General features: G+C 43.6%; 1 pseudogene; it reads right to left on the reverse strand.

Annotated features, from left to right (window-relative positions):
* Positions 1-5,647: 5,647 nt before the first annotated feature.
* LOC136118549 (germinal-center associated nuclear protein pseudogene) lies at positions 5,648-6,541 on the reverse strand (annotated as a pseudogene).
* Positions 6,542-8,643: the final 2,102 nt, after the last annotated feature.

Genomic DNA, 8,643 nt, shown 5'->3' on the forward strand with positions numbered 1-8,643 from the left:
GGTTTATCTCTGGGCTTTCTATCCTGTTCCATTGATCTATATTTTGGTTTTTGTTCCAGTACCATACTGTCTTGATTACTGTAGCTTTGTAGTATTATCTGAAGTCAAGGAGTCTGATTCCTCCAGCTCCATTTTTCTTTCTCAAGATTGCTTGGGCTACTCAGGGTCTTTTGTGTTTCCATACAAATTGTGAAATTTTTTGTTCTAGTTCTGTGAAAAATGCCTTTGGTACTTTGATAGGGATTGCAGTGAATATGTGCATTGCTTTGGGTAGTACAGTCACTTTCACAATGTTGATTCTTCCAATACAAGAACATGGTATATCTCTCCATCTCTTTCTATCATCTTTAATTTCTTTCATCAGTGTCATAATTTTCTGCATACAGGTCTTTGGTCTCCTTAGGTAGGTTTATTCCTAGATACTTTATTCTTTTTGTTGCAATGTAAAATGGGAGTGTTTTCTTAATTTCACTTTCAGATTTTTCATCATTAGGGTATAGGAATGCAAGAGATTTCTGTGCATTAATTTTGTATCCTGCTACTTTACCAAATTCATTGATTAGCTCTAGTAGTCTTCTGGTAGCATCTTTAGGATTCTCTATGTATAGTATCATGTCATCTGTAAACAATGACAGCTTTACTTCTTTTCCAATTGGGATTCCTTTTATTTCTTTTTCTTCTCTGATTGCTATGGCTAAAACTTCCAAAACTATGTTGAATAATAGTGGCGAGAGTGGGCAACCTTGCCTTGTTCCTGATCTTAGTGGAAATGGGTTCAGTTTTTCACCATTGAGGACCATGTTGGCTCTGGGTTTGTCATATATGGCCTTTATCATGTTGAGGAAAGTTCCCTCAATGCCTACTTTCTGGAGGGTTTTTATCATAAATGGGTGTTGAATTTTGTCAAAAGCTTTCTCTGCATCGATTGAGAAGAACATACGGTTTCTATCCTTCAATTTGTTAATATGGTGTATCACGTTGATTGATTTGCATATATTAAAGAATCCTTGCATTCCTGGGATAAACCCCACTTGATCATAGTGTATGATCCTCTTTATTTTTTGTTTTTTTGTGGTACGCGGGTCTTTCACTGTTGTGGCCCCTCCCATTGCAGAGCACAGGCTCCGGACGTGCAGGCTCAGTGGCCACGGCTCACAGGCCTAGCCTCTCCGTAGCATGTGGGATCTTCCCGGACCGGGGCACAAACCCGTGTCCCCTGCATTGGCAGGCAGACTCTCAACCAGTGCGCCACCAGGGAAGCCCTGGGAAATTTTCAACTATAATCTCTTCAAATATTTTCTCAGTCCCTTTCTTTTTCTCTTCCTCTTCTGGGACCCCAATAATTCAAATGTTGGTGTGTTTAATGTTGTCCCAGAAGGTCTCTGCGACTGTCCTCAATTCTTTTCATTCTTTTTTCTTTATTCTGCTCTGCAGTAGTTATTTCCACTATTTTTTCTTCCAGGTCACTTATCCGTTCTTCTGCCTCAGTTATTCTACGATTGATCCCTTCTGGAGAGTTTTTAATTTCAGTTATTGTGTTGTTCATCACTGTTTGTTTGCTCTTTAGTTCTTCTAGGTCCCTGTTAAACATTTCTTGTATTTTCTCCATTCTATTTCCAAGATTTTGGATCATCTTTACTATCATTATTCTGAATTCTTTTTCAGGTAAACTGCCTATTTCCTCTTCATCGGTTAGGTGTGGTGGGTTTTTGCCTTGCTCCTTCACCTGCTCTGTGTTTCTCTGTCTTCTCCTTTTGCTTAACTTACTGTGTTTGGGGTCTCCTTTTCACAGGCTGCAGGTTAGTAGTTCCCATTGTTTTTGGTGTCTGTCCCCAGTGGCTAATATTAGTTCATTGGGTTGTGTAGGCTTCCTGGTGGAGGGGAATAGTGCCGGTGTTCTGGTGGAAGAGGCTGGATCTTGTCTTTCTAGTGGGCAGGTACATGTCTGGTGGTGTGTTTTGGGGTGTCTGTGGCCTTACTATGATTTTAATCAGCCTCTCTGCTAATGGATGGTGTTGTTTTCCTGTCTTGCTTGTTGTTTGGCATAGGGTGTCCAGCACTGTAGTTTGCTGGTCATTGAGTGGAGCTGGGTCTTGGCGTTGAGATGGAGGTCTCTTGTGGACCAATGCCCTGAACTTGGCTCTCCCACCACAGAGGCACAGTCCTGGTGCCTGGCTGGAGCATCAAAAGCCTGTCATCCACATGGCTCAGAATAAAAGGGAGAAAGAAAGAAAGAAAAGAAAGAAAGAAGAAAGAAAGGAAGGAAGAAAGAAAGAAAGATAAAATAAAGTAAAATAAAACAATTAAAAAATAATTATTAAGAAAAAAAATTTTTAAGTTAAACAAAAAACAGACAGACAGAACCCTAGGACAAATGGTAAAAGCAAAGCTATACAGACAAAATCACAAACAGAAGCATACACATACACACTCACAAAAAGAGAAAAAGGGAAATATATATATATCGTTGCTCCCAAAGTCCACCTCCTCAATTTGGGATGAGTCGTTGTCTATTCAGGTATTCCACAGAGGCAGGGTACATCAAGTTGATTGTGGAGATTTAATCTGCTGTTCCTGAGGCTGCTGGGAGAGATTTCCCTTTCTCTTCTTTGTTCGCACAGCTCCCGGGGTTCAGCTTTGATTTGACCCCGCCTCTGCATGTAGGTCGCCTGAGGGTGTCTGTTCTTTGCTCAGAGAGGACGGGGTTAAAGGAGCAGCTGATTTGGGGGCTCCGGCTCACTCAGGCTGGGGGTAGGGAGGGGTACGGATGCGGGGCGAGCCTGCGGTGGCAGAGGCCGGCGGGACGTTGCAGCAGCCTGAGGCACACCATGTGTTCTCGCGGGGAAGTTGTCCCTGGATCCCTGGACCCTGGCAGTGGCGGGCTGCACAGGCTCCTGGGAAAGGAGGTGTGGATAGTGACCTGTGCTTAGACACAGGCTTCTTCGTGGCGGCAGCAGCAGCCTTAGCGTCCCAGGCCCGTCTCTGGGGTCCGTGCTGTTAGCTGCACCCGTCTCTGGAGCTCCTTTAAGCGGTGCTCTTAAGTCTCTCTCCTCGCGCACCGCAAAACAATGAGGCAAGAAAAAGGCTCTTGCCTCTTCGGCAGCTCCAGACTTTTTCCCGGACTCCCATCCCTGCCGGCTAGCTGTGGCACACTAGTCCCTTCAGGCTCTGTTCACACAGCCAACCCCAGTCCTCTCCCTGCGCTCCAACTGAAGCCCAAGCCTCAGCTCCCAGCCCCCCGCCTGCCCCAGCGGGGGAGCAGACAAGCCTATTAGGCTGGTGAGTGCCGGTCGGCCCTGATACTCTGTGCGGGAATCTCTCCGCTTTGTCCTCAACACCCCTGTTGCTGTGCTCTCCTCCGCAGCTCCAAAGCTTCCCCCCTCCGCCACCCGCAGTCTCCGCCCACGAAGAAGCTTCCTAGTGTGTGGACACCTTTCCTCCTTCACAGCTCCCTCCCACTGGTGCAGGTCCCGTCCCTATCTTTTGTCTCTGTTTATTCTTTTTTCTTTTGCCCTACCCAGGTACGTGGGGAGTTTCTTGCCTTTTGGGAGGTCTGAGGTCTTCTGCCAGCGTTCAGTAGGTGTCCTGTAGGAGTTGTTCCACATGTAGATGTATTTCTGACGTATTTGTGGGGAGGAAGGTGATCTCTGCGTCTTACTCTTCTGCCATCTTGAAGCTCCTCCTCCATTAGTTTTTTTGATTGATTTTTTTTGGATTTTCAACATAGACAGTCATGTCATCTGTGAACAATTTTAGCTCTTCAATCCTATTAGTGTACCTTTATTTCCTTTTTTCATTTTATTGCATTAGCTAAGATTTCCAAATTGATTTGAACAGGAGTGATGAGAGGGCATATCTTTGCTTTGTCCTTCATCTTAAGCAAAAAGCCTCTAGTTCCTCGCAATTATGTATAATGTTAGCTGTAGACTTTTTGTAGATATTCTTTATCAAGTCAAGGAAGTTCTCTTTTATTCCTGGTTTTCAAGGAGTTTTTATGATGAATTAACTGTTGGATTTTGCCAAATGCTTTTTCTGCATCAACTGAGATGATCACATGATTTTTCTTCTTTAGCCTGTTGATATGATGAATTACATTAATTGATTTTTCAAATCTTGAGCCATCCTTGCGTACGTGAGATAAATCCCATTTGGTTGTGGTATGCAATTTTTACAGTGTTTGATTCATATTGTTAATATTATGTTGAGAATTTTGCTGCTATATTTATGACAGATTGTAGTTTTCCTTTCCTGTAATGTGTTCTCCTGTTGGTGTTAGGGTAATGCTGGCCTCATAGAATGAGTAGGAATTATTAATTCTGCTTCTATTTCAGAAGAAAGAGATTGTTGAGAAATGGTATTTTTTTCTTTAAATATTTGGTGGAAGTCACCAGTGAAACCATCTAGATCTGCTGCTTTCATTTTGGAAGGTTATTATTAATTCAATTTCTTTAACAGATATGGCCCTATTCAGATTATCTTCATCTCTTGATGAGAAGTTTATTACATTGTGTCTTTCAAGGAATTAATACATTTCATTTAAGTTATCTAACTTTAGGTCATAGAGTTGTTCATAATATTCTTTTATTATCCTTAATGTCCATAGGATCATTAGTGATGGCCCTAATTTCATTTCCAATATTAGTAACTTTTTCTTCTTGTTTAGCCTGGCTAGTGGATTACCATTTTATTATCTTTTCAAATAATCAGGTTTTGATGTCATTGATTTTTCTAAGTTTTCCTGTTTTCAATTTCATTCATTTCTGCTCTAATTTTAATTCTTTACTTCTATACTTTTTGAATTTGTATTCCTCTTCTTTCTCTTGTTTCATAAAGGAAGACTACATTATGGATTTTAGCTCTACCTTCTTTCTGATACGTGAATTCAATGCTGTGAGTTTTCTTGTAAATATTGCTTTTGCTGCATCTCACAAATTTTGATGTTTTATTTTTAAATTCAAATTTCAATTTGACTTTGAAAAAGTTTAATTTTTATTTATTTGGTTTAAAATATTTTAAATTTCTCTTGAGACTTCTTCTTTGACCCATGTGTTTTAGAAGTGTGTTGTTTGATCGCCAGTATCCTACGTTTTCCAGTCATCTGTCTGATATTAATTTCCAGTTTATAATCTCACTATGAGAGTCTACTTTATATTATGTCTATTCTTTTATATTTGTTAAGGTATGTTTTATGCCACAAAATATGGTCTATCTTTGTGACTGTTCCATGTGAACTTGAAAAAAAATGGGTAATCTGATGTTCTTGAAATCCAGAGGATTGATGGTGCTGTTAAACTATATCCTTACTGATTTTGTGCCTGATTTATCTGTCCATTACTGACTGAGGTGTCTTGAAATCCCCTGCTATAATAGTAAATTTATCTATTTTTCCTTATAGTTTTATCACCTTTTTTTCATTTATTTTGATATTCTGTTCGTAAATGCATATACATTATGGATTGTTATGTCTTCTTGAAGAACTGACCCCTTTATTGTTATATAATGTCCCTTTTCTTTTGACATCCAAATGGTTTATTTACATGATATAAAAAGCATATTTCCAACAGTGCATCAAGTATCTGAGAATAACATTAGTTTTAATAAAAACAAAACCTTCTGGAGAGACCCTCCCTCTTTCAGGTCAGGCAGCTCAAATGTCCACCATGTCTAGCAGTGCAGAGACATGGAGCTCAGAGGCAACTTCCACTTCCCCTGAACTTGGGATCAGCCTTTCCAAGTGCTTCAGAGATGTGCCTGTTGCCTCTGACAGCTGCAGTGGCTCCTGTCCTTTCATCCTGAGGGCTAGTAGTTGCAAATGTTTTCATCCCAGCTCCAATAGTCTAAGGCAGAGATGGCCAGAATCTGAGGAAGGTCAAGGGGAAGGGAAGTTGAATCTGTAAATGCTCCTGAGTTTTCAGACAACCACTGCTGAAGTTGATCTTCAAACCTCTTTCTCCAACAGCAGATTCTGGACAGACGTTGGGCAGGAGCTCCTGGCCAGAGGCTCCACACACCACATTTTCAGCACTGGGAAGCCTCCCCTCTTGGCCAGGCTCCACACTCATCTTCCCTGAAAACTGTTTGCAGAAGGATGACAAGACTTTATCCCCAAACTCCCCTGACTTAGCTGTTGCACCTTCTGTGTCTGGCTGGTACCCAGGACAAAGGAACATCATAGTTTTTCAAGCGATTTTTTAACAGAATATACACATATCTGACCATCTTCACTCAGTGCCTCTGATACAACAAAAAGCCAGGGGGCCATCCAGTGCCCCAGCCTGTGGTTGATGCACAAGGCAATGACCTCCTCCTGTGGGATCTGGCAACCGAGGACCCTGCCTGAGCCAAGAGGGAGGCCTGGCAGGGAGGGGTTTGGGGGAAGGGCAGTACATTTTTTTTCCAGACTTACACTCTGCAAAGCGGGTTCTGACCTGTGCCTGGAGGACGGGCTGCATCCGGCGAGAGCTGAGGCTCTGGAGGCACAATGGACTGGACGACCAGGGAGCGCAGGGGGGCCCAGGAAGCCGCAGGGCGGCAGGGCCATCCATAGAAGCCAACTACAGCCCGCCCCGGCCAGGCCGGGTGCTCTGGGGAGTGCTGGTGAAGGTGAAGCAGCAGCCACCTGCCCACCTACCCAGTCCCCACCCGGCAAACTTGGTGATGGGCCAAGACAGGTCGCAAGCTGCTCGGAGGTCAGGCCAGCCCACTGTTCAACAGTTCATTAACGGTGTTGGGCTCCTGGGACGAACCCCGCCAGCAGCCTTTCTTCCGTCACGAAAAACCTGCCACTAAACTCCTGGCTAAGCCCATTTTCCTTGAATGAAAGTCTGGCTGCAAAGGGGCCCCGGGGCAACGGGAGACCAGGCGTTGCTCGGCCTGTGAAACCTCAGTCGGTTATGTAAAATAATATTTTACAAAGCTAAGCTTTTTATAGAAACCCATTCGTGGCATCAGAGATCTCAAAACCGGCATAATTGGAAACCAGCTTACCTGAAACCAACTTCTGCATCATCAGAGCATCTTCTCCTCCTTCTCCTCTCCCCTGCGACTGCACCGGGCTGGGCGCAGAACCTCGTGTTTGCGCTGAGAAGAACGACGTCCTGCAGAAGAGATGCTGGAGCGCCGGACACCGCGGAAACCCTGAGCTTTTACCACACGCTGCACTGTTTCTTCCCAAAATGAAATCTGACCAAATTGAAGTGGCCGCGTGACCTGAACTGTACTAAGGAACCACAGGAAGATGTTGAGAAACTCCAGGCGGACGGCGGTCTGAGAAGACTAGCGGGCTTCGGCTTCTGACCCGATGACTGAGGGTTATAAATCCGGGGAGCATAAATCAGTCCTCTTCCCGAAGCAGCCTGCTCAACCCGGGAGCTCCCTTCACCTTTGTGCCCGGCACGCCGCCTGCTGCCCTGGGGCCACGGCCCAGCTGGAGGCGCAGGCTGCACAGCTGCCACACAGCAAGCCCTTCACAAAACCCTGGGCAGGAAAGGCAGCGGACTGACTTCCGGTCCCCGACTTCCGGTCCGCCTTGCGTGCTGGGGCCCTGCGTGCTGGGTCCCCGCGCTCAGGTTCTGCTCCTCAGCCAGGCAGGCTTGGCCTGCAGTGTCTCTCGTTATCGCTGGTAATATAGATGAGATTTGCTGTATGGAATTGGTTCACGTGATTATGGAGGCTGATGAGGTCCACAATCTGCAGGATGGTCAACAAGCTGGAGATCTGGGAGAGCAGATGGTGTGGCTCCAAGTAGGAAGGCCCTCAAGCTCCAGATCCAAGAAAAGGCTTGTCTCACTTGGAGTCCCAAGTAGGTGCAAAAGGCAGTGTCCCAGTTTGAAGACTGCCAATAGAATTCTATCTTACCCAGGGAAGGGTCTGCTTTTATTGTTCTATTCAGGCCTTCAACTGATTTGAGGAGGCCCACCCACATTGGGGAGCACCCTCTGCTTTGTTCAGTCTGCTGATTCAAATGTTAATTTCATCCACAATCACCTTCACAGACAAACCCAAAATTATATTTGACCAAGTGTCTGGGCACCTTGTGACCCAGTCAAATTGACATGAAAAATTAACCATTACATCATCTTTTTAAAAAAATTAAATTGGAAAAAGAAATACAAATGAAAGAGAAGAGGAGGAAATGCATATGCAGTCCAATATCAATAGGTTTCTAGTCGATGGCTTCTTATTCATTTCTTGCTTATTCAACTATATTTAGCCACATTTTACTGGGTTTATTTTCTTAGTCCCATTTGTCATGCTATTCAATGAGCAATGACAATGTGCAGGTATCGACAACTGTTGAAATTGTGATTTCAGTACTGAAACATGCTCTAATTTGAAATTTTTATATTAATCAAAATTAATTGTCAAGATGAAGTTCAACAGATATAATGGACATGTGTAAACTACCTGGTTTATTTTATCAAAGTACTCTATATATCTAGGGGTCTTTATATAACGTTTTTAATCTTGACCACCTGTGAGATTCTTTTTACAATACAATTTACACCATTTTGAAAATATTACAGTTGGGGATAGCGAGATAAGTAGGACAGGAGACCTACTTTTAAGAAAGCTTAAAATCGAATACAGGTAATGCTAAGGATACCACCTGTGCATATCATACACATGTTAAGTGCTATGGAA

Source organism: Phocoena phocoena, chromosome 2 (assembly GCF_963924675.1).
Source record: "Phocoena phocoena chromosome 2, mPhoPho1.1, whole genome shotgun sequence".
NCBI classification, from domain to species: domain Eukaryota; kingdom Metazoa; phylum Chordata; class Mammalia; order Artiodactyla; family Phocoenidae; genus Phocoena; species Phocoena phocoena.